This window comes from Pseudophryne corroboree, chromosome 9 (genome assembly GCF_028390025.1).
Source record: "Pseudophryne corroboree isolate aPseCor3 chromosome 9, aPseCor3.hap2, whole genome shotgun sequence".
Classification (NCBI taxonomy): Eukaryota; Metazoa; Chordata; class Amphibia; order Anura; family Myobatrachidae; genus Pseudophryne; species Pseudophryne corroboree.
This window is the reverse complement of record NC_086452.1, coordinates 354,888,206-354,915,455: the sequence shown is the minus strand read 5'-3', so window position 1 is coordinate 354,915,455 and position 27,250 is coordinate 354,888,206. Positions and strand designations below refer to the sequence as shown.

The 27,250-nt window shown below is 48.1% G+C and overlaps 1 protein-coding gene across 5 annotated transcripts in view; it reads right to left on the bottom strand.

Moving 5' to 3' along the window:
• Window positions 1-27,250, bottom strand: part of SFMBT1 (Scm like with four mbt domains 1) — a 355,522-nt gene that overhangs the window by 145,513 nt on the left and 182,759 nt on the right. Inside the window, exon 1 of one of the 5 annotated variants that reach the window (XM_063940697.1) lies at window positions 24,135-24,267. The exons of the other annotated variants lie outside the window; for them this stretch is intronic. The gene's annotated coding sequence lies outside the window, so the exon portion shown is untranslated. Of the gene's footprint in view, window positions 1-24,134; window positions 24,268-27,250 lie in introns of those variants that run through there. 5 annotated transcript variants of the gene reach the window in all.

Sequence of the window (27,250 nt, the reverse complement as noted above, 5' to 3'; positions counted from 1 at the left end):
TGTGGCGAGCGCAGCGAGCCCGCAAGTGGCTTTCTACCGCTCGCCCCACTGCCGGCATTACGGCAGACGGGATCCCGCTGTCAGGATCAGGACATCCGGGATTCCATCTGCCGGCATTTCATACTGATCCCCATTCTAATACACGTATTGAGTAACTACATCCTTAAAGTTACATTAAAGTGTACCTATTACCTACATAGAACATTTCAAATACAAAGAGAAGGAATACAGTAGCTCAGTAGTCTTATTCAGTCAGTTATGCGAGACCTTGGAGATGTTACTTTCTCTGCCTGTCTTCCAGGAACTAAGGACACAGCTACACTTACGCACTGGTTAAGCGGGTATTATGTATTAAAACTAAAAGAGTGCTTTAGCAATATACTATATTGTTTCTTTTATACATTTGACGTGTGTGTGTGTGTTGCACTTTTACCAACATAATTGATTGGATACCTTCCAACATTGTAGGTGTTGGCAGCAAGATGGGGGCCCTCTCATCTTTGGCCTGTCTTTTAAGCACACCATCATTCAGGGGATCCCAGGTCTCAGTGCTGTATGGCAGACCCACAAAGACCCTCTCACAAATGCTGGAGTCCTGTTTTTGGTCTAATATGTAGCCTACCTATTTGAGCAACTGCCCTCTTGGTCAGTTAAGTCTCCCCTACGTGATACAATAGAAAGTTCTCCTCTGCAACCCCTTCTTGCCTCATCTTCTATCTGCCTTGATTACCTCAGAACTGCCTATCCCTGTCCCTTAGCCTTTTTTTTTTGTTTGTATACCTCGTCAGTGATCGCAAAAACACGCCATGGCGCGTTTTTTACCCGATTTTGAAGACCTGGGACTCATGTTTCCAAAGTGGGTGGGTCCCCGGGGACGCGCTCCTCATTAGCCAATCTGACTGATCTAAAGAGGAGGTGGATCCTTTCCCCTTCTTTTAGCGCCTCTCCTGTACATGGTGCTGCTCGCGGCTAGTGAGTGAAGCGGGAGTGGATGGTGGCTGGGTTAAGTTGCTCAACAGGGGGTTTCCACAGCATCTGGGGAGTGACGTCGATGTGGCATAATGCAGGGATCGGCGTCCGTGATTGAGTAGGCACAGCTGGGCTTAGTGAGAGGGGCTTCCCGCGGTGCCGTCTGAGGCGGTGGGCACATTGCCGCGCTTGCTCTGAGGGTTCCTCAAACCAAGCGCGGCCACCGCCTCAGATGGCACCATGGCAAGCCCCTCTCACTAAGCCCAGCTGTACCTGCTTGATCACGGACGCCGGTCTGGCGTCTCTGGCGGGAGGGGGGCTGGTTATGCGGTAGCTGCCTGCCTGTGTCCGCTGCGGGTGATTAGGTGCCGGCCGTGATGCGTGTTAGTCACGGTCGTGTTAGACTGGTCTTGCGGAGGGGGAACGGGCTTCCCGTGGTGCCGCGATCTGAGGGGACGGAGGCTGGCTATGCAGTGGTCGCTGTGTTTTTACGGTTATCAGCTCCCCGCAGGAACCCCGCAGCGGTCATAAAGGTGGGTGGACCGCTTGTGAACGCCACTGGGGGCTCCCCAAGGGGTCCGGCATGGCACAACTCCCTGGCAAAGTGTACGGCTAACTGCCGGGGAGTGTGTGTGTGTGTGTGTGTGTGAGACAGTCGGGTCGCGGCGTGCTGCAGGGGGTGATTAGATGCCAGTATAGCCTGGTACTGGGGCTATGTTCTGAAAGTCCCATGCAATCTGTGTCTTAGAGCTCTGTAAAGATAAGTAAGCAGTCATGGGGGTCCTTGGTAACCAGAATGCTATATAATGTCTGTGCTTGTCCAAATGTGGTGGGACTACAAGTCCCAGCATATCTTGTCAACTGGATGTGCTTGGACTTGTAGTGCCATCACAGCTGGTGAGGCCTTGCCAAGCACGATATTGCTAATTATGTATAGGTGTTTTGTGGAGGGTTTCACCTTTTAAATGCATTTATTACATGCCATGTTGTTTAGGTTGGCATTACCTAGCTAGCAGCAGGAGTATTTGTGTTTCAACACGACAATTGATCATGTCTTTTTTTTTCTTTTAATATGGTAAGGAAAGGTTTTAATTTTCTCCATAGTATACTACTGAGGTCACCATCTGCTAACAGCCTCGGATTTACGTTCACATTATTAATGTTAATTGTGACGTTTTCCACTGCACATTTTCCATTATTGTCCTGGTGCAATGTGTAGAACGTGGTGTACCTGGCGCAATGTGTAGAACGTGCTGTACCTGGCGCAATGTGTAGAATGTGCTGTACCTGGCGCAATGTGTAGAACGTGCTGTACCTGGCGCAATGTGTAGAACGTGCTGTACCTGGCGCAATGTGTAGAACGTGCTGTACCTGTGTAGAACGTGCTGTACCTGGCACAATGTGTAGAACGTGCTGTACCTGGCGCAATGTGTAGAACGTGCTGTACCTGGCACAATGTGTATAACGTGCTGTACCTGGCGCAATGTGTATGGAGGTTCTACCTGGTGCAATGTGTATAAGCGGCACTACTGTGTGGTATGTGAATTGGCATGATTATGTGGCCACGCCCCTTCCCATCGAAACCACGGACCTACATTTTTTCATCGTGTTTTCGATTGTGGGAGGGGAGCACAAATTCACTTTCTGCTGAAGGCACCAAAATGTCTAGCTACAGCTCTGGTGCAGAGTGTCCTGTATGCTACACAGCCCAGCAGCACGGTCACCCCCTCATTCCCCCTTGCAGCACTTTTGCAGTGTCCAAATCATTAATAAGATTAATAAGAACCTTCATTCCAATGGGACCCAGAAAAGGACAGGTAGGACCTAGTGATGAGCACCGGAAATTTTTCGGGTTTTGTGTTTTGGTTTTGGGTTCGGTTCCGCGGCCGTGTTTTGGGTTCGAACGCGTTTTGGCAAAACCTCACCGAATTTTTTTTGTCGGATTCGGGTGTGTTTTGGATTCGGGTGTTTTTTTCAAAAAACCCTAAAAAACTGCTTAAATCATAGAATTTGGGGGTCATTTTGATCCCAAAGTATTATTAACCTCAATAACCATAATTTCCACTCATTTTCAGTCTATTCTGAACACCTCACACCTCACAATATTATTTTTAGTCCTAAAATTTGCACCGAGGTCGCTGGATGACAAAGCTCAGCGACCCAAGTGGCCGACACAAACACCTGGCCCATCTAGGAGTGGCACTGCAGTGTCACGCAGGATGGCCCTTCAAAAAACTACTCCCCAAACAGCACATGACGCAAAGAAGAAAAAAAAGAGGCGCAATGAGGTAGCTGTGTGACTAAGATAAGCGACCCTAGTGGCCGACACAAACACCTGGCCCATCTAGGAGTGGCACTGCAGTGTCACGCGGGATGGCCCTTCCAAAAACCCCCCCCCAAACAGCACATGACGCAAAGAAAAAAAGAGGCGCAATGAGGTAGCTGTGTGACTAAGATAAGCGACCCAAGTGGCCGACACAAACACCTGGCCCATCTAGGAGTGGCACTGCAGTGTCACGCAGGATGGCCCTTCCAAAAAACACCCCCCAAACAGCACATGACGCAAAGAAAAAAAGAGGCGCAATGAGGTAGCTGTGTGACTAAGATAAGCGACCCAAGTGGCCGACACAAACACCTGGCCCATCTAGGAGAGGCACTGCAGTGTCACGCAGGATGGCCCTTCCAAAAACTGCTCCCCAAACAGCACATGACGCAAAGAAAAATGAAAGAAAAAAGAGGTGCAAAATGGAATTGTCCTTGGGCCCTCCCACCCACCCTTATGTTGTATAAACAGGACATGCACACTTTAACCAACCCATCATTTCAGTGACAGGGTCTGCCACACGACTGTGACTGAAATGACGGGTTGGTTTGGACCCCACCAAAAAAGAAGCAATTAATCTCTCCTTGCACAAACTGGCTCTACAGAGGCAAGATGTCCACCTCATCATCATCCTCCGATATATCACCGTGTACATCCCCCTCCTCACAGATTATCAATTCGTCCCCACTGGAATCCACCATCTCAGCTCCCTGTGTACTTTGTGGAGGCAATTGCTGCTGGTCAATGTCTCCACGGAGGAATTGATTATAATTCATTTTAATGAACATCATCTTCTCCACATTTTCTGGATGTAACCTCGTACGCCGATTGCTGACAAGGTGAGCGGCGGCACTAAACACTCTTTCGAAGTACACACTTGTGGGAGGGCAACTTAGGTAGAATAAAGCCAGTTTGTGCAAGGGCCTCCAAATTGCCTCTTTTTCCTGCCAGTATAAGTACGGACTGTCTGACGTGCCTACTTGGATGCGGTCACTCATATAATCCTCCACCATTCTTTCAATGGGGAGAGAATCATATGCAGTGACAGTAGACGACATGTCCGTAATCGTTGTCAGGTCCTTCAGTCCGGACCAGATGTCAGCATCAGCAGTCGCTCCAGACTGCCCTGCATCACCGCCAGCGGGTGGGCTCGGAATTCTGAGCCTTTTCCTCGCACCCACAGTTGCGGGAGAATGTGAAGGAGGAGATGTTGACAGGTCGCGTTCCGCTTGACTTGACAATTTTGTCACCAGCAGTTCTTTGAACCCCAGCAGACTTGTGTCTGCCGGAAAGAGAGATCCAAGGTAGGTTTTAAATCTAGGATCGAGCACGGTGGACAAAATGTAGTGCTCTGATTTCAACAGATTGACCACCCGTGAATCCTTGTTAAGCGAATTAAGGGCTCCATCCACAAGTCCCACATGCCTAGCGGAATCACTCTGTGTTAGCTCCTCCTTCAATGTCTCCAGCTTCTTCTGCAAAAGCCTGATGAGGGGAATGACCTGACTCAGGCTGGCAGTGTCTGAACTGACTTCACGTGTGGCAAGTTCAAAAGGTTGCAGAACCTTGCACAACGTTGAAATCATTCTCCACTGCGCTTGAGACAGGTGCATTCCACCTCCTATATCGTGCTCAGTTGTATAGGCTTGAATGGCCTTTTGCTGCTCCTCCAACCTCTGAAGCATATAGAGGGTTGAATTCCACCTCGTTACCACTTCTTGCTTCGGATGATGGCAGGGCAGGTTCAGGCGTTTTTGGTGGTGCTCCAGTCTTCTGTACGTGGTGCCTGTACGCCGAAAGTGTCCCGCAATTCTTCTGGCCACCGACAGCATCTCTTGCACGCCCCTCTCGTTTTTTAAATAATTCTGCACCACCAAATTCAAGGTATGTGCAAAACATGGGACGTGCTGGAATTTGCCCATATTTAATGCACACACAATATTGCTGGCGTTGTCAGATGCCACAAATCCACAGGAGAGTCCAATTGGGGTAAGCCATTCTGCGATGATCTTCCTCAGTTGCCGTAAGAGGTTTTTAGCTGTGTGCGTATTCTGGAAAGCGGTGATACAAAGCGTAGCCTGCCTAGGAAAGAGTTGGCGTTTGCGAGATGCTGCTACTGGTGCCGCCGCTGCTGTTCTTGCGGCGGGAGTCCATACATCTACCCAGTGGGCTGTCACAGTCATATAGTCCTGAGCCTGCCCTGCTCCACTTGTCCACATGTCCGTGGTTAAGTGGACATTGGGTACAACTGCATTTTTTAGGACACTGGTGAGTCTTTTTCTGAGGTCTGTGTACATTTTCGGTATCGCCTGCCTAGAGAAATGGAACCTAGATGGTATTTGGTACCGGGGACACAGTACCTCCAACAAGTCTCTAGTTGGCTCTGCAGTAATGATGGATACCGGAACCACGTTTCTCACCGCCCAGGATGCCAAGGCCTCAGTTATCCGCTTTGCAGCAGGATGACTGCTGTGATATTTCATCTTCCTCGCAAAGGACTGTTGGACAGTCAATTGCTTGGTGGAAGTAGTAAAAGTGGTCTTACGAGTACGACTTCCCCTCTGGGATGACCATCGACTCCCAGCAGCAACAACAGCAGCGCCAGCAGCAGTAGGCGTTACACGCAAGGATGCATCGGAGGAATCCCAGGCAGGAGAGGACTCGTCAGAATTGCCAGTGACATGGCCTGCAGGACTATTGGCATTCCTGGGGAAGGAGACAATTGACACTGAGGGAGTTGGTGGGGTGGTTTGCGTGAGCTTGGTTACAAGAGGAAGGGATTTACTGGTCAGTGGACTGCTTCCGCTGTCGCCCAAAGTTTTTGAACTTGTCACTGACTTATGATGAATGCGCTGCAGGTGACGTATAAGGGAGGATGTTCCGAGGTGGTTAACGTCCTTACCCCTACTTATTACAGCTTGACAAAGGCAACACACGGCTTGACAAATGTTGTCCGCATTTCTGTTGAAATACTTCCACACCGAAGAGCTGATTTTTTTTGTATTTTCACCAGGCATGTCAATGGCCCTATTCCTCCCACGGACAACAGGTGTCTCCCCGGGTGCCTGACTTAAACAAACCACCTCACCATCAGAATCCTCCTGGTCAATTTCTTCCCCAGCGCCAGCAACACCCATATCCTCCTCATCCTGGTGTACTTCAACACTGACATCTTCAATCTGACTATCAGGAACTGGACTGCGGGTGCTCCTTCCAGCACTTGCAGGGGGCGTGCAAATGGTGGAAGGCGCATGCTCTTCATGTCCAGTGTTGGGAAGGTCAGGCATCGCAAACGACACAATTGGACTCTCCTTGTGGATTTGTGATTTCGAAAAACGCACAGTTCTTTGCTGTGCTTTTGCCAGCTTGAGTCTTTTCATTTTTCTAGCGAGAGCTGAGTGCTTCCATCCTCATGTGAAGCTGAACCACTAGCCATGAACATAGGCCAGGGCCTCAGCCGTTCCTTGCCACTCCGTGTGGTAAATGGCATATTGGCAAGTTTACGCTTCTCCTCCGACAATTTTATTTTAGATTTTTGAGTCCTTTTTTTACTGATATTTGGTGTTTTGGATTTTACATGCTCTGTACTATGACATTGGGCATCGGCCTTGGCAGACGACTTTGATGGCATTTCATCGTCTCGGCCATGACTAGTGGCAGCAGCTTCAGCACGAGGTGGAAGTCGATCTTGATCTTTCCCTATTTTTGGAACCTCAACATTTTTGTTCTCCATATTTTAATAGGCACAACTAAAAGGCACCTCAGGTAAACAATGGAGATGGATGGATACTAGTATACTTATGGATGGACGAGCGACTGCCGACACAGAGGTAGCTACAGCCGTGGACTACCGTACTGCGTCTGCTGCTAATATAGACTGGATGATAATGATATAAAAAATATATATATATCACTACTGCAGCCGGACAGGTATATATTATATAATGACGGACCTGCTGGACACTGTCAGCACTGCAGACTCCTAAAGTAAACTACTAGTATCAAGAAGATAGAAAAAAAAAAAACACAACAGGTAGGTGGTATACAATTATGGATGGACGAGCGACTGCCGACACAGAGGTAGCTACAGCCGTGGACTACCGTACTGCGTCTGCTGCTAATATAGACTGGATGATAATGATATTAAAAATATATATATATCACTACTGCAGCCGAACAGGTATATATTATATAATGACGGACCTGCTGGACACTGTCAGCACTGCAGACTCCTAAAGTAAGCTACTAGTATCAAGAAGATAGAAAAAAAAAAAAACACCACAGGTAGGTGGTATACAATTATGGATGGACGAGCGACTGCCGACACAGAGGTAGCTACAGCCGTGGACTACCGTACTGCGTCTGCTGCTAATATAGACTGGATGATAATGATATAAAAAATATATATATATCACTACTGCAGCCGGACAGGTATATATTATATAATGACGGACCTGCTGGACACTGTCAGCACTGCAGACTCCTAAAGTAAGCTACTAGTATCAAGAAGATAGAAAAGAAAAAAACACAACAGGTAGGTGGTATACAATTATGGATGGACGAGCGACTGCCGACACAGAGGTAGCTACAGCCGTGGACTACCGTACTGCGTCTGCTGCTAATATAGACTGGATGATAATGATATAAAAAATATATATATATCACTACTGCAGCCGGACAGGTATATATTATATAATGACGGACCTGCTGGACACTGTCAGCACTGCAGACTCCTAAAGTAAGCTACTAGTATCAAGAAGATAGAAAAAAAAAAAACACAACAGGTAGGTGGTATACAATTATGGATGGACGAGCGACTGCCGACACAGAGGTAGCTACAGCCGTGGACTACCGTACTGCGTCTGCTGCTAATATAGACTGGATGATAATGATATCAAAAATATATATATATCACTACTGCAGCCGGACAGGTATATATTATATAATGACGGACCTGCTGGACACTGTCAGCACTGCAGACTCCTAAAGTAAGCTACTAGTATCAAGAAGATAGAAAAAAAAAACCACAACAGGTAGGTGGTATACAATTATGGATGGACGAGCGACTGCCGACACAGAGGTAGCTACAGCCGTGGACTACCGTACTGCGTCTGCTGCTAGTATAGACTGGATGATAATGATATATATATATCACTACTGCAGGACAGGTATATATTATATAATGACGGACCTGCTGGACACTGTCAGCAGAATGCGTTTATAGAATAAAAACACCACACGACGAGTGTTTAACTTTTTCAGGCAGACAATCACAATATACTGGTGGTCACTGGTCACTGGTCAGTCACACTGGTAGTGGCACTCTGGCAGCAAAAGTGTGCACTGTTAAATATATGTACTCCTGCTATAACTGCTCCCCAGTCTCCCCCACAATTAAGCTGTGTGAGCAGTGAGCACTCAGCACAGTCAGATATACATAGATGATGCAGCACACTGAGGCTGAGCACAGATATGGTATACTGTGTCACTGTGTATCGTTTTTTTTCAGGCAGAGAACGGATTATATTAAATAATAATAAAACTGCACTGGTGGTCACTGGTCAGTCACTAGTAAACTCTGCACTCTCTGAGTACTCCTAAGCTCCAGTAAATCAAGTGTCTCACTCTCACTATCTATTTCTATTCTAAACGGAGAGGACGCCAGCCACGTCCTCTCCCTATCAATCTCAATGCACGTGTGAAAATGGCGGCGACGCGCGGCTCCTTATATAGAATCCGAGTCTCGCGATAGAATACGAGCCTCGCGAGAATCCGACAGCGGGATGATGACGTTCGGGCGCGCTCGGGTTAGCCGAGCAAGGCGGGAAGATCCGAGTCTGCCTCGGACCCGTGTAAAAAGCGTGAAGTTCGGGGGGGTTCGGTTTCCGAGAAACCGAACCCGCTCATCACTAGTAGGACCCCAATTTTTAAAAGTGAGGGGTCCCTGGGACCCACTTTTTTGGGGGCTCAGCGCGAGCACTGCTCGTTATGGATCACTTCTCCAAGTATTGGTCATCACCCCTCATTATAACTAATGTAATGCCTCTAATTGGATTAAAGTGAGAGAACCATGGGACCCAAACTTCGTGAAATTTAGATTATCATGTAGAAGAGCGGTAACAGGTGTTTTTGTTTTATTTTTTCACATATTTTTGTAAGTGCCATCTAAACTACACAAAAATCAATATGCATGCATTTTTATGCACTCCAAATGTAATTACAGCATTAGATTGAAAAATCTAATTTATCATTTTTTTCAATTTTCTTAAAAAATGCAAAATTCAGTCACTAGAAACATTTTAAGAGCCCCAAATATGTTTCTTTTTAATACTAACAGACATCTGTACTAATATCTAATATTGTTTTGCACTTTTCTGGGGCACAGGATGGTTTCCCCATCCCCCCTTCCCCACTTTGGGGTATATTCAATAAGAGTAGTGTCCATTCCGACATGCAGTTGTCGGAGTGGACCCGACAACCCCTATTCAAAGAGTGGCCAAATCCGACTGTCGGATTTGGCAGTTCCCTGTGTTCTGTCGCTGCTGTCAGCGGCTGCTGGGGGAGCAGAGAGTGGCGGCCGGCAGGGGGGGGGGGAGCAGCTTGTGGCGGCCGACGGGGGGGAGCAGCTTGAGGCGGACGGCGGGGCGGAGCAGCTTGAGGCGGCCGGCGGGGCGGAGCAGCTTGAGGCGGCCGGACCTGGCAGCTGGGGTGATGACTGCAGCGGCGGGGGAGGCACTGCAGGGAGAGAGGTGCCTGACCGGAGACGGCCATCAAGGTACCTCTCATCCCCGTAGCCCGCCGCAGCGCTCCCCGTCTCCTCACCTCAATCCGACTTGTTTTCAAGTCGGATTGAGTTTGTCGGAAAGGGGGCCAAAACCTGTCGGATTTGGCGACGTTTCCGACAGCAGCAGGCGGATCGGCTGGCATTCCGCCGATCCACCTGCTTTCCGACAGTATTCCGACATTCCAGTCGGAAACTGCCTTCTGACAAGACGGCAGTTTCCGACTCTTATTGAATATACCCCTTAATGTGGCTTTTAACAGCCAAAATGACCACATAAATGCTTTTTCCAATGGAATTGGTCAAGAATCAGAAGTGCACATTGACGTGATAATCGGAATAAATGAGAAATAAGCGTGTTAATTCAACATGCAGAATTTTTTATTATTTTTTTTACTGTGGCTAATTGAATATGCCCCCAAGACTGCAGAAACAATTCTCATATGAATCACTGCTAACCATGCACATTTGTTATAATGGTTCAACATTATTGCATCATCGCATTCATATATCTGCATTCAGTGCCGGCGCTACCCACTCAGCAAGGTCTGCAATGCAGGGAGGCGCTGTGCAGGATAGGCGCTCTCCATGCAATAGGACCTTGCTGATGTGCGATATTGCTGCCCTTTGCCGCTGCATGCTGTCACTCTGTGTGACAGGCAGCGGCACCGTCAGTGGCGGAACTTCACTGAGACCCACTGACATTACGCTGTTGCCTGCGGTTGCCGAAGGAGGAGGTCCGGCCTCAGGAGAGGCGTGGTCCCATGCTCTCTGCCTCCCTCCCCTCTCCTCTTGGCTCCTCTCCTCCTCACTGCTGTTGCCGGAACCGTCGTCACCATCTAGCTCCGGCGCAATACCTAACAGCCTGGCCATCTCTTCTCTTCCGGTGCGGCTTGCTGCGGGTCCGGAGCATCAGCGCCCAGGCTCTCCTGAGGTCAGCATGGAGTACCAGGCAGCTGGAGCAGGTAAAAGGGAGACCTGACACGTTGTGCAGCCGCTGGCAGTAATGTCCAAACACCCCCATCCCCGTAGCTGCAGGAGGGATCCACCAAGTACCCAGCCACGTGCAGCTCCACCCTGGCAGTCCCCATGGGGTTTTGAGAACTACAGTAGCTGGCCGGCCCGGTAATATGGTGTTTCCTCCTGACTCCTGTAAATGAGCGTGGGGGGTGAGAGGGCAGCACGCAGGGAGTGGTGGGCATTATGTGTGTAAGCGGTGCTATTACTGTGGTGAGCATTGTGTGTAAGCAAAGCTACTACTGCGGTGGGCATTATGTGTGTTAGGGGCACTTTCTGTGGAATAAGGGACACTATTGTGTGGTGTAATGTGAATGACGGACACTATTGTGCGTTGTAATGTGAATTTGGTACTATTCTGTGGTCACGCCCCTTCCCTATGAAGCCACACCCCTATATTTTTGCAGCGCGTCTTCGGCGCGCATCTGTCCCTTTGTGCACTATGTGGGGGAGGGCGCAAATTCATTGTTTGCAGGAGGGCGCCTAACACCTTAGCACCGCCCCTGTCTGCATTCACAAAACTTGTTTTAAACTGGGATTTCAATTACCCACTGGTGAAAACAGGCTGTAGCCTCAGGCTTTAATGCCTGGGGCTATTTAACTGGACTCTTGAATTCCCCCGATAGCCTTGTTAATGCCTGATAAAGTACTGTGTCAATAGGTGTTAACACAGGTTATTGGGTGTTAATGCACAGAATCTATTAAAAGGTCACAAATTTGTCCAGTAATGCGGTCGCGGCACCTGCTAACCCCCAAGTTATCTGCATTTTTAATTTTTTTTATTTGACCTGCTGAGGCAAGTGAAAAAAATCCTTGATGACTGCTGGCTTCAGGGCTAATTAGATAGGCCCAAGGGATAAATTAGAACGCAGTAATCTACTGCTGCTAATCGAATTCCTCCGTAAATCTGCATTTTTGGTACGCAGGTAAAAAGAAACATAAAATATGTAAGCTAAAAGAAAAAAAAAATCATGAACATGCAAAATATGCCTTAGAATTGTCATGGGCAACTTCTCCACTTATATCACTGCTTAGTACATCTACCCCTAAGCCTTGGAGTGAAATATAGTGGTGTGAGATAAAGTACCAACCAATCAGCTCCTAACTGCCATGTTACAGGCTGTGTCTGAAAAAAGAAGATTTATGGTAGACTTACCATTATTAAATCTCTTTCTGCGAGGTACATTGGTTCCACAGGGAAAACATCGAGGATGTAGAGATGGATCTTGATCCAGGCACCAACAGGCTAAAGCTTCAGGCTGTCCCAGGATGTATTGGGTCCCACCTCCAGGCACTGTGAGCTAAGTTTCGTTAACCAGTCCAATGCAGGAGCAGGTAAAAGGGAGGCAGATGTTAGTCACATAGAACCACATTCTCACGACAGGAGAAGGGACTAGCGTCTAATGCTATACAAACCCATAGAAGCTAGGTGCGTCAGGGTAGGCGTCCTATGGAACCAATGTACCTCGCAGAAAGAGATTTGACAATGGTAAGTCTACCATAAATCTCCTTTTCTGCAGCGGGGTACAGTGGTTTCCACAGGGAAAACATTGGGGATGTCTTAAAGCAGTTCCTCATGGGAGGGGGCGCGCCGTAGCAGGTATGAGAACCCGGCATCCAAAGGAAGCTTCCTGGGAGGTGGAAGTATCAAAGGCATAGAGACTAATGAACGAGTTCACTGAGGACCATGTAGCCACCTTACACAATTGTTCAGCAGACGCGCCTCGGCAGGCCGCCCAAGAAGGTCCAACAGACTGAGTAGAATGGGCTTTAATAGCAGCAGGAGCTCGAAGACCAGCCTGTGCATATGCTTGTGCAATCACCATTCTAATCCATCTGGCCAATGTTTGCTTGTTCGCAGGGCAGCCACGTTTGTGAAAACCAAAAAGTACAAAAAGGGTATCTGACCTCCTAATAGAGGCAGTCTTCTCCACCTAAATACGGAGAGCCCGTACCACATCCAAAGACCGCTCTTTGAAGGACAAACCAGAACAATTTCTTGGTTAAGATGGAAAGATGACCAGGGAGAATTCTAAGAACTGCCCGGTCACGGTGAAAAATCAGAAAGGATGGACAACAGGACAAAGTGCCTAGGTCAGACACCCTCTTGGCAGAGGCAATAGCCAGTAGGAACAGGACCATGACTGTGAGCCATTTAAGGTCCACTGACTCAAGAGGATCAAATGGAGACTCTTCCATGGCAATCAGAACAGACAGATCCCATGGAGCCACAGGAGGGACACAGGGAGGCTGAATCCGTAAAACACCCTGAGTGAAAGTATGAACGGCAGGAATAGACGCAATTTTTCTCTGAAACCAAAACGACAAGGCAGAGATATGAGGCTTGAGGGAGGGAAGCTTCAAGAGCCACGCCGTCAAAGCCAGTCTGGCCAGGTCTGGGTAGACACATGGGCCCTGAACGAGGAGGTCTGGGCATTGAGGAAGTAGAAGAGGACGCTCTATCGATAGACCCTGCAGGTCTGAGAACCAATGCCATCTTGGCCACGCTGGAGTGACTAGAAGTAGTATTCCTCCTTCTTGCTTGAACTTCCGTATTACCCTGGGCAGGAGTGACACAGGAGGGAACAGGTATGGCAGCCGAAAGTTCCATGGAATTGCCAGTGCGTCTACGAATGCTGCTTGAGGATCCCTGGTTCTTCATCTGAAGACAGGAAACTTTGTGATTGTCTCGAGACGCCATCAGGTCTACATCTGGTAGGCCCCACTTGTCCACTACGCTTCCCAGTTGAGGACTCCCAGAATGAAAACTGCCGATATTGCTGGCAGATGGTGTTCCGCCCAACGAAGGATTTTTGACACTTCCAACATTGCCATGCAGCTTCAAGTTCCGCCTTGATGGTTTATGTACGCCACCATGGTGGCGTTGTCTACCGTACTTGAACAGGCCTGATCTGTATCAGAGGCAGGGCGAGTGACAAAGCATTGAACACTGCCCGCAATTCCAGAATTTTTATTGGGAGGAGAAATTCCTCCCTGGTCCACCGACCCTGGAGAGAGTGTTGCTCCAACACCGCGCCCCAACCTCACAGACTGGTGTCCGTTATCAGGAGGACCCAGTTGGAGATCCAGAAGGGACGGCCTATGCTCAACTGCTGGTCCTGTAGCCACCAGGTCAGCGACAGACGAACCTCCAGAGTCAAGGAGATCATGCGAGACTTGATCCAATGAGGCAGGCCATCCCACTTGGAAAGGATTAACCTCTGCAGAGAGCGGGAATGAAATTGAGCGTACTCTACCATTTCGAAAGACAACACCATCAGGCCTAGTACTTGCATCGCCGAGTGTATCGACACTCTTGGGCAAAATAGGAAGTACCTGATCCTGTCCTGAAGTTTCAGGACCTTCTCTGGAGACAGAAACAGCCGTTGACTGTGTGTGTCCAGTAGTGCCCCCAGGCGCACCATGCTCCGAGCAGGGACCAGCGAGAATTTCTTCCAGTTGATGAGCCACCCGTGGGCTTGCAGGAAGTCTATCGTCAGGTGTAGATGACTGATGAGTACATAGTGGGAGTTTGCCAGGATCAGCAAGTCGTCCAGATACGGCAGGATCCTGACTCCCTGGAGATGGAAATGGGCCGTCATCATTGCCATAACCTTGGTGAAGATCCGAGGGGCCATGGCCAGTCCAAACGGCAGAGCCTGGAACTGATAGTGAAGGTTGCTAACTGCAAACCGCAGATATTGCTGATGCGATTTGGCAATAGGTATATGCAGGTAAGCATCTTGTATGTCCAGGGATACCATGTAATCTCCGGGTTCCATGGCCAGTACAATTGAGCGCAGTGTTTCCATACGGAACTTGGATACTCTCACAAACTTGTTCAGTGATTTGAGGTTGAGTATAGGCCGGAAAGACCCACTGGGTTTCGGGACTAAAAACAGGGTTGAGTAGTATCCTCTGCACCTCTGGGACATAGGTTCCGGCACTACCACTCCTGTATCCAGGAGGGAATGCACAACCAGACGTAGAGCTTGCGCCTTCAACGGATCCGAAGGAATAACCGTTGTGCAGAACTGGCGAAGGGGACGTCTCTTGAAAGAGACTGCGTACCAGTGAGAGAGAACTTCTCGCACCCATGCGTATGAAGTGGTCTTTAACCAGACCTGGGTGAATCGCAGAAGTCTGCCTCCCACCCTGGGGTCCCCCAGGTGCAGGCCCGCTCCGTCATGCAGCAGGCTTGTCTTGTTTAGAAACAGGCTGACGGGCAGCCCAGGATTGTTTTGCCTTGGGCTTGGTGGTCTTGGGAGCACGAGATTGTCTCAGGAATGCCTCACCTTTTGCTTTCCCTTGAGGCCAAAGGGAGCGAAAAGTGGTACCTTTTGTCTTCTGTGCAGAAGGATTAGTATTCGGGAAAAATTCAGTCTGAGCAGCTGCTAAGTCAGTCACAATCTTATTGAGATCTTCCCCAAATAGGATGCCTCCCTTAAAAGGGAGTACCTCCAAGGTTTTTTTTAATCCAGGTCCACCTTCCATGACCTCAACCATAGAATACGGCGAGCCAGGATGGGCGTAGTCGATGCCTTGGCTGCTAGCACACCTGCCTCAGAGGACGCCTCCTGAATGTAATAGGCGGCAGTGGTAATGTGAGACAGGTACTGTCTGGCAATGTCCAAAATATCCTGATTCAGCTCCTCCTCTAATGCCTGAACCCATGCTTCAATTCCTTTTGCAGCCCAGGAGGCTGCTATAGTGGGTCTATGTACAGCACCTGTAAGGGAGCAAATAGACTTCAGGCAACCCTCCACACACTTATCTGTAGGTTCCTTCAGTGAGGTGACAGTAGTGACAGGCAGAGTAGATGACACCACGAGACGGGTGACATGGGAATCCACCGGTGGTGAATTTTCCCACTTGTTACACAACTCAGGAGGAAGAGGATAACAACCTACCATCTTTTTAGATAGGGAGAATTTCTTTCCTGGTGAAGACCAGGGTTCTTGACATATGTCTACTAAATGGTCAGAATGCAGTAATAATAATAAGATTTTAAACCTACCGGTAAATCTTTTTCTCGTAGTCCGTAGAGGATGCTGGGGACTCCGTAAGGACCATGGGAATAGACGGGCTCCGCAGGAGACATGGGCACTTTAAGAAAGACTTTGACTCTGGGTGTGCACTGGCTCCTCCCTCTATGCCCCTCCTCCAGACCTCAGTTAGAGAAACTGTGCCCAGAGGAGACGGACAGTACAAGCAAAGGATTTTTGTAATCCAAGGGCAAGATTCATACCAGCCACACCAATCACACCGTATAACTTGTGATATACTACCCAGTTAACAGTATGAAAAACAACATAGCATCAGTCCAAGACCGATAAAACTATAACATAAACCTTATGTAAGCAATAACTATATACAAGTCTTGCAGAAGTAGTCCGCACTTGGGACGGGCGCCCAGCATCCTCTACGGACTACGAGAAAAATATTTACCGGTAGGTTTAAAATCTTATTTTCTCTAACGTCCGGGGATTATACCAAAGCTCCCAAACGGGCGGGAGAGTGCGGATGACTCTGCAGCACCGATTGAGCAAACATGAGGTCCTCCTCAGCCAGGGTATCAAACTTATAGAACTTTGCAAAGGTGTTTGACCCCGACCAAGTAGCAGCTCGACACAGCTGTAGTGCCGAGACCCCTCGGGCAGCCGCCCAAGAAGAGCCCACCTTCCTAGTGGAATGGACTTTAACCGATTTCGGTAACGGCAATCCTGCCGTAGAATGCGCCTGCTGAATCGTGTTACAGATCCAGCGAGCAATAGTCTGTTTTGAAGCAGGGCCGCCAACTTTGTTGGCTGCATACAGGACAAACAGTGCTTCTGTTCTTCTGATCCTAGCCGTTCTGGCCACGTAAATTTTCAAAGCCCTGACCACATCAAGGGACTCAGAATCCTCCAAGTCACGTGTAGCCACAGGCACGACAATAGGTTGGTTCCTATGAAAGGATGAGACCACCTTAGGCAGGAATTGAGGACGGGTCCGCAATTCCGCTCTATCCATATGGAAAACCAGATAGGGGCTTTTATGTGATAAAGCCGCCAATTCCGACACTAGCCTAGCCGAAGCCAAGGCTAACAACATGACCACTTTCCAGGTGAGATATTTCAACTCCACTGTCTTAAGTGGTTCAAACCAATGTGACTTAAGGAAACTTAACACTACGTTAAGGTCCCAAGGCGCCACCGGAGGTACAAAAGGAGGCTGAATATGCAGAACTCCCTTCACAAAAGTCTGTACTTCAGGTAATGAGGCCAATTCCTTTTGAAAGAAAATGGATAAGGCCGAGATCTGAACTTTAATGGAGCCTAATTTTAGGCCCAAATTCACTCCAGTTTGTAGGAAGTGAAGAAAACGGCCCAGGAGGAATTCTTCCGTATGAGCATTCCTGGCCTCACACCAAGAAACATATTTTCTCCATATTCGGTGATAATGTTTAGATGTCACGTCCTTCCTAGCCTTTATTAGCGTAGGTATGACCTCATCCGGAATACCTTTTTCCGCTAGGATCCGGCGTTCAACCGCCATGCCATCAAACGCAGCCGCGGTAAGTCTTGGAGCAGACAGGGACCTTGTTGTAACAGGTCCTGCCTTAAAGGAAGAGGCCACGGATCTTCTGTGAGCATTTCTTGCAGATCCGGATACCAGGTCCTTCGTGGCCAATCTGGAACAATGAGAATTGTTCTTACTCCTCTTTTTCTTATTATCCTCAACACCTTGGGCATGAGAGGAAGAGAAGGAAACACATATACCGACTGGAACACCCACGGTGTCACTAGGGCGTCCACAGCTACCGCCTGAGGGTCTCTTGACCTGGCGCAATACCTTTGTAGCTTTTTGTTGAGACGGGACGCCATCATGTCTATTTTGGGTAGTCCCCATCGACTTGCAATCTGCGCAAAGACTTCCTGATGAAGTCCCCACTCTCCCGGATGCAGATCGTGTCTGCTGAGGAAGTCTGCTTCCCAGTTGTCCACTCTCGAAATGAACACTGCTGACAGAGCGCTTACATGATTCTCCGCCCAGCGAAGAATCCTGGTGGCTTCCGCCATTGCCACTCTGCTCCTTGTGCCGCCTTGGCGGTTTACATGAGCTACTGCGGTGATGTTGTCTGACTGGATCAGAACTGGTCGATTGCGAAGTAAGATCTCCGCTTGACGTAGGGCGTTGTATATGGCCCTTAGTTCCAGGATGTTGATGTGAAGACAAGTCTCTTGACTTGACCAAAGTCCCTGGAAATTTCTTCCCTGTGTGACTGCTCCCCAACCTCGGAGGCTCGCTTCTGTGGTCACTAGGATCCAGTCCTGAATGCCGAACCTGCGGTCCTCTAGAAGGTGAGCCCTGTTTAGCCACCACAGGAGAGATACTCTGGCCCTGGGGGACAGGGTGATCCTCTGATGCAATTGCAGATACGACCCGGACCATTTGTCCAATAGGTCCCATTGGAAGGTCCTTGCATGGAATCTGCCGTATGGAATGGCTTCGTATGTTGCCACCATCTTTCCCAGAACTTGAGTGCAATGATGTACTGACACTTGTTTTGGTTTCAACAAGTTCATGACTAGAGTCATGAGTTCCTGTGCTTTTTCCGTCGGAAGAAAAACCCTTTTCTGGTCTGTGTCCAGAATCATGCCCAAGAAGGGCAGACGAGTTGTAGGATTCAGCTGCGACTTTGGAATATTGAGAATCCAGCCGTGTCGCTGTAACACATTCAGTGAAAGTGATATGCTGCTCAGCAACTTCTCCCTTGATCTCGCTTTTATGAGGAGATCGTCCAAGTACGGGATAATTGTGACACCCTGCTTGCGCAGGAGCACCATCATTTCCGCTATTACCTTGGTGAAAAATTAAATTCTCGGGGCCGTGGAAAGCCCAAACGGCAACGTCTGAAATTGGTAATGACAATTCTGTACCGCAAATCTCAGGTACGCCTGATGAGGAGGATATATGGGGACATGCAGGTATGCATCCTTTATGTCCAGAGATACAAACAAATCTCCCACTTTCAGGCTGGCGATGACCGCCCTGAGCGATTCCATCTTGAACTTGAACCGTTTTAAGTAAAGGTTCAGGGATTTTAAATTCAAAATGGGTCTGACCGAACCGTCCGGTTTCGGAACCACAAACAGAGTTGAGTAGTATCCCTGTCCTCTTTGAAGCAGGGGAACCTCTACCACCACTTTGTGAATTTGTGAATTGCCTGTAAAACTATCTCCCTTTCCAGGGGTTGTTTCGGTAGGGCCGATTTGAAAAACCGGCGAGGAGGCACTTCTTCGAATTCTAGCTTGTAACCCTGGGAAACAATTTCTATTGCCCATGGATCCACCTGTGAGTGGACCCAGACGTGGCTGAACAGTCGAAGACGTGCCCCCACAGGAGCTGTCTCCCTCAGGGGAGCCCCAGCGTCATGCGGTGGATTTAGCAGAGGCCGGGGAGGACTTCAGTTCCTGGGAACTAGCTGTGGTGTGCAGCTTTTTCCCTCTGCCCTTACCTCTGGCAAGAAAGGACGATCCACGTGCTCTCTTGCTTTTATTGGAACGAAAGGACTGCATTTGATAATGAGGCGCTTTCTTAGATTGTGAGGGAATATATGGCAAAAAATTTGATTTACCTGCCGTAGCCGTGGAGACGAGATCCGAGAGGCCCTCTCCGAACAATTCCTCACCCTTGTAAGGCAACAACTCCATATGCCTCTTTTAGTCGGCATCACCTGTCCATTGCATGTTCCACAGGACACGTCTAGCAGAAATCGACATAGCGTTGACTCTAGAACCCAGTAGACTAACGTCTCTTTGGGCATGTCTTATATATATATATATACCAATGAGAAAGAATTCTGCGGCACTCGGAGTCTTTGCTGCAAAAAGCGTGTATTTACACAAACATCCCAACCAACGTTTCGGGGCTCACACGCCCCCTTGTCACCGAAACATTGGTTGGGATGTTTGTGTAAATACACGCTTTTTGCAGCAAAGACTCCGAGTGCCGCAGAATTCTTTCTCATTGGTAAATACCTTATGTCACTGGAGGCACCGGAGCAGCATTGCTTGTGAGAGAGAAGTGCCGGTCCAGACACCAGGATATATATATATATATATATATATATATATGACAACATCTTTTACATATATATATATATATATATATATATATATATATATATATACACACACACACACACACTAGGGACAATAACATGGTATCCTTATCTAGGGTTTCAATCTCCGCTGATAAGGTATCTGTCTACGCTGCTACAGCGCTATAAACCCATGCCGACACAATCGCCGGGCTGAGTAGTGTACCAGAATGTGTGTAAATGGACTTCAAAGTACTTTTACTGCATGCTATCTGCAGGATCCCTGAGGATAGCTGTAAAGTCAGCGCTACCCTTTTTGGGTAAACGTGTCAATGCCTTGTACACCCTAGGGGAAGATTCCCATCGTATCCTGGCCCCATTAGGGAAAGGATACTCCCTGAGAATTCTTTTTGGGAAGCTGCAGCTTCTTGTCTGGAGATTCCCGCTCTGTTCTTCATGAGAGGAGGGAAATCTATCTCAGCTTTCTTCCCCTTAAACATGGGTACCCTCGTGTCAGGGACAGATGAGTCATCAGTGATATGCAAAACATCTTATATTGAATACTTTTCTGCCAGTTTTGGCTGTACTTTGCTTTATCGTAGTCGACACTGGAGTCAGACTCCGTGTCGATATCAGTGTCTATTATTTTGGATAGTGACTGTTGTGAGACTCTGAAGGTCTCTGTGACATAGGGACAGACATGGGTAGATTCCCTGTCGGTTCTCTAATCTTTTGTGCAATAAATTTACCTCAGCACTTAATTCCACATATCCAGTCAGGTGTCTGTGTTGTCGACGGAGACACCACACACATTTGCTCCATCTCCTCCTTAGAAGAGCCTTTTACCTCAGACATGTCGACACACACGTACCGACACACCACACACTCAGGGAATGCTCTACTGAAGACAGTTCCCCCACAGGGCCCTTTGGAGAGACAGAGAGAGAGTATGCCAGCACACACCCCAGCGCAATATGACCCAGGAAAAACACAGCAATTTAATGTTTACCCCATAGCGCTGTTATTATTATCTGCGCCGAATTATGTGCCCCCCCCTCTTCTTTAAAACCCTCTCTTCTACCGTGGTATAAGCAGGGGAGAGTCCGGGGAGCTTCCTCTCAGCGGTGCTGTGGAGAAAAACATGGCGCTGGTGAGTGCTGAGGGAGAAGCCCCGCCCCCTCGGCGGCGGGCTTCGGTCCTGCTAAAAGTGTAAAATTGGCGGGGGCTCATGCATATATACAGTGTCCAGCTGTATATATGCTCTCTTTTGCCAAATAAGAGGTTTATATTGCTGCCCAGGGCGCCCAGTCCTGCGCCATGCACCCTTACAGTGACTGCTGTTTGTGAGGTGTATGGGAGCAATGGCGCACAGCTGCAGTGCTGTGCGTTACCTCAGTGAATATCAATGAAGTCTTCTGCCGCCTCTGAAGATCTTTTCCTCTCATACTCACCCGGCTTCTATCTTCCGGCTCTGTGAGGAGGACGGTGGCGCAGCTCCGGGACGAACTCCAGGGTGAGACCTGTGTTCTGACTCCCTCTGGAGCTAATGGTGTCCAGTAGCCTAAGAAACAGAGCCCTGAAACTCAGAGAAGTGGGTCTGCTTCTCTCTCCTCAGTCCCTCGATGCAGGGAGTCTGTTGCCAGCAGGCTCCCTGAAAATAAAAAACCTAACAAAAATGCTTTCTTACAGGAAACTCAGGAGAGCTCCTGAAATGCACCCAGCTCCTCTGGGCACAGTATCAAACTGAGGTCTGGAGGAGGGGCATAGAGGGAGGAGCCAGTGCACACCCAGAGTCAAAGTCTTTCTTAAAGTGCCCATGTCTCCTGCGGAGCCCGTCTATCGCCATGGTCCTTACGGAGTCCCCAGCATCCTCTAGGACGTTAGAGAAATTTTAGTTACCTTCTGACGTTTAACCTTATCAGGTTTCTTAGACACAGTCGTGGGATCCACATCATCATCCATTTGTAGAATTTGCTTAACAGCAACCACTAGGTACATCCTCATCAGAAGATTAGTGGATTGTGAGGAGGAAGCGGCCCGCTTAGATGACCCCTTGACACCAGAGTGACGTGGGGTAGGTTTACGTCTAACCAAAGATTGATTCAATTACTGCAACTGGGTAGACAAATTATCCGCCCAAAGCGGATTTACCATAGGGACAATATGTAGCTGCAATTGCACAGGAGGTCCCATAGGAGGCGCAAGGCGTGTCACAAGCATATTGAGCATAGATGAGAATGCCGACCAAGGTGGCTCCTGATTGGTTACAGGAGCTGCAGACTGACTGGGAGATGTATGGAACATATTACACAGACCATCATACAAAGCTTACCCCTCAGGCAAATCCCTGGCGCATGCACTGCATGATACAGGAGCGTCCGTGGATTTCCCGCCCTTTGTGTTAGACATTATAGTGAATGTAACTGCAGAGAGTATGAGTATGATACAGCCAGACAGAGTACACTACCTGCGAATAAATCCCCCAGTATGCGACAGCGCACACAGTGCACAACACCAGCATCTTAATCTGGTACTATGTGACTGCGTACACAGTACACAACACCAGAGAATAAATCCGGTATGATGTGACTGAGTACACAATAGAATACACTTGACGGTAAATATTGAACAGCACTATATAATGAGACCCTGATGCACCTAGTCCCTTAAGGTACAGAATACAGTGATAGATATAGCTGTAATACACTGAAAGTGAAATCCACACAGCAGATACAGGCACACACAGTATCAGTGATAATGCAGATAATTATTTTAGTAAGACAATAAAACTGCACCGGACTAATTAATGTATGTATGTATGTATGTATGTATGTATGTATATATATATATATATATATATAAAACAATGTGCGGTCCGAGACGGGATGTATATATCAGAATACTCGTACAATATAGTCTGGCACAGGTAACTTGTTCTTAACTAACGCTATCATATTATTGACATGTAGAATACTTAAGTGTCTGTAAAATCACAGTTCTGATGTACAGGCGGATTAACAGAGGAGACCTTGCCCTGCAGTCCTGGAGACCAGTCGCAGCTAATCATAGAAGATGGTGCCCAGCGTCTCAGTCAGGGAGGGAGAGTGTGAGGCAGCTCCAAGGCGGGAACACCAGCAGTAGATGGCACCCGGAGCTGGGGGAGGGGCTACAGGTCAAGCACCTTCTCCCCTATGCTGGTCCTCACCACCTGGTACTATGGAGTCTTAATAAAGTGGATATAATATATCCGACCTGTACTCCTATGCCATGGTAGATATAGTGGGGTCCCTGCTCTGATACGATTTAATGGCGGGTCCCACCTAGGGGACACTCTTACCTCCTCCCTTCTGTAGCAGCCACGCGAACCAGGAGAGCGTCTGCGACCATGTGCCTAGAGCCGGAGTGTCTCCGATGCAAGTACCCAGGAACAGAGCCAGCGGGAGTATGCGACACCGCTTGGGAGGTGACGGAGACGCAGCACAGAATGTCACCCTGACATGTAAGTGCTGCGTCCCTTGAAGTCTTCTGAAAGCTTTTTCAGGGCTGCCCAGTGCAGCCCCCCTAATAAGTGATCTGCTTCTGCAGGCACCAACTCGAAACTAAGCTCACAGTGCCTGGAGGCGGGGTTATAGAGGAGGCCCCAATGCATCCTGGGACAGTCTAAAGCTTTAGCCTGTTGGTGCTTGGATCAAGATCAATCTCTACACCCCTGAAGTTTTTCCTGTGGAAACCAATGTACCCCACTGCAGAAATGAAAGTTAGGAGCTGATTGGGTAGTACTTTATCCTGCACTACTTTATCACTCTCCAAGGCTTAGTACATCTGTCCCATGTGAGATGGGCCACAGGCCGATTCTCAGCTGGGAGTAAAGCAACAACAACAACAACAACAACAACAACAACAAAAAGAAAGAAAGCAGTAGCTTTATATCTGCAACAAATCATGGGGGTGATTCAGACCTGATTGCTGGGCTGCTAACTTTGCTGTCCTGCGTTCAGGTACAGATGGAGCCTCGCTCATCTATGCTGTCTATGGCGTTAGTCCTGATCACGGAGTCGCAGTGTGTCTGGGCGCAAGGCGGCGTGCCTTGTCGTAGGGAGGCTCACAGAGCTTATCATGGCGTTTGCCGTTACTACTGAAAGAGAGGGGAAGGGGCCACAGTTAAGTTGCAGGGATATTCAGGAAAATGAAACAAGTACATTTACAGAGGAGAAGGTCCTAACAGAACTCTCAAAGCTGAAAGTGGACAAATCTATGGGGCCAGATGGGATACATCCAAGGATACTAAAAGAACTTAAAGAGGTGCTGGTAGCACCATTGACAGAATTATTCAACCAGTCATTAGCTACAGGAGAAATTCCAGGGGACTGGAAAAGAGCAAACGTAGTCCCACTGCACAAAAGTGGAAGCAAGGAAGAGGCAAACAACTACAGACCAGTGAGTCTTACATCAGTAGTAGGGAAATTGATGGAAACACTCTTAAAAGAAAGAGTTGTAGATCATCTCAAATCCGGCAATTTACTGGATCCCAAACAGCATGGATTCACTGGGGGAAGATCATGTCAAACAAATCTTATTGACTTTTTTGATTGTGTGACTAAAGTGATGGATAAAGGTGGAGCCATGGATATAGCTTATCTTGACTTTAGTAAGGCTTTTGACACAGTTCCACATCGCAGACTGCTAAATAAACTTGAAAGTTTGGGATTGGATATTAGGATTATTGAATGGATAAGATCTTGGTTGAAGGATAGAAAACAGAGAGTTGTGGTAAATGGAGTGCATTCACAGGAGGGAAATGTTACCAGTGGAGTACCCCAGGGATCTGTACTTGGACCAGTGCTTTTCAATATCTTTATTGGTGACATTGCAAATGGGATTAAAGGGAAAGTATGCCTTTTTGCAGATGACACAAAGGTATGCAACAGGGTAGACACACCAGGTGGGGTAAAACAAATGATTGAGGATCTAGGTAGACTAGAGGAATGGTCAAGAGTCTGGCAATTACAGTTTAATGCCAAAAAATGCAAAATCATGCACTTGGGTCTCAAAAATCCTAAAGCTAAATACAGTATTAATGGCACTATACTGGAAACTACTGAGGAGGAAAGGGATCTAGGAGTCACTATTTCAGATGACTTAAAGGCAGGTAAGCAATGTAACAAGGCAATGAGGAAGGCTAGTCAGATGCTTGGCTGTATTGGGAGAGGAATCAGCAGCAGAAAGAAAGAAGTAATAATGCCACTGTATAGGTCATTGGTACGGCCTCATCTAGAATACTGTATTCAGTTCTGGAGGCCATATCTTCAAAAGGATATTAATACATTAGAAACTGTACAAAGGAGGGCAACTAAAATGGTGCATGGCCTACATCACAAAACATACCCAGAAAGACTAAGAAATCTCAATATGTATAGTTTGGAGCAGAGAAGAGAAAGGGGCGACATGATAGAAACTTTCAAATATATGAAGGGTTTTAACAAAGTCCAGGAGGGAAACATTCTCCAAATGAAGAGAAGCAATAGGACACGAGGACATGCACTGAGACTGGAGGGGGGGAGGTTCAGGGGAAATTTGCGGAAAAATTATTTCACAGAAAGGGTAGTGGACAAGTGGAATAGCCTCCCATCAGAGGTGGTAGAGGCTAAGACAGTAGAGCAATTTAAACATGCATGGGATAGACATAAGGATATCCTTACAAAAAAATAAGGATCAAATAAGGTTAGTGATAAAAAAAAATAATATATAAAAAAAAAAAAGGGGCAGACTAGATGGGCCAAGTGGTTCTTATCTGCCGACAAATTCTATGTTTCTATGTTTCTATGTTACCGATGAGTGTAATACCAGCGATCATCCACCAGTTGACGCTTTTTAAAATCACCATTGCGCATGTGTGTGGTCTCCATTGAAAATAGGATTTTATATACCTACCGGTAAATCCTTTTCTCGTAGTCCGTAGAGGATGCTGGAGTTCCATTTAGTACCATGGGGTATAGACTGGTCCACTAGGAGCCACTGGCACTTTAAGAGTTTAATAGTGTGGGCTGCCCCCTCCCTCTATGCCCCTCCTACCAGACTCAGTCTAGAAACTGTGCCAGAGGAGAGGGACATACTTCAAGAGAAGGAAATATACCAGGCATTCCCAACCACGGTCCTCAAGGCACACCAACAGTGCAGGTTTTAGTAATATCCAGAATGCAGCACAGGTGATTTAATTAGTAGCTCAGTTATTTTGATTTAACCATCTGTGCTGCAGCCTGGACATCACTAAAACCTGCACGGTTGGTGTGCCTTGGGGACTGTTGTTGGGAATGCCTGAAATACACAGATAGTGGTGAGATTCACACCAGCTCACACATAACAAAAGGAAAGCCAAGCTAACCAACTTAAAACGATTCAGCAACGACTGGACCAACAATACTTAACCAAGTAACAATGCAAGAATACAAAGCACTGGGCGGGCGCCCAGCATCCTCTACGGACTATGAGAAAAGGATTTACCGATAGGTATATAAAATCCTATTTTTTCTTACATCCTAGAGCAGCAGTGGCCAACCCGCGGCTCTCGAGCCGCATGCGGCTCTTTCATCCTCCGCATGCGGTTCGATCCACTCCCGGCCACCGCTGCTCGACACAGCGCACTCACAGCCTGGCGCACAGACAGGTCTCCAGCGGCAGTGTCTATCTTCAATTCGGCGCTGGCACGTGAGCCAATCAGAGCTCGCGGACCAGCAGCTAAGGCTACCAATTGGCTGCCGGACCGCGAGCTCTGACTGGCTCACGGGCCGGCGCCTAATTGAAAATGGACACCGCCGCCGGAGACTGAGGGGTAGGAGAGGTGTACGCTGCGCTCTCCTTCCCCTCACAGCAGCAGCTGAGCAGCGCGGTGAGCAACACTTTTTTTGTGTGTGGGGGGGGGGCGGGGGGCGGCACTGTGGGATCAGTACGAAATCCCGCTGGACGGGATCCCGGCGGACGAAATACCGACAACGGAATCCCGACCAGCACAATCCCGACAGGGGTAATGAGCGGAACGCTTCGCTCACCACGCTGCGGGCACGGTGCCTCGCTACGC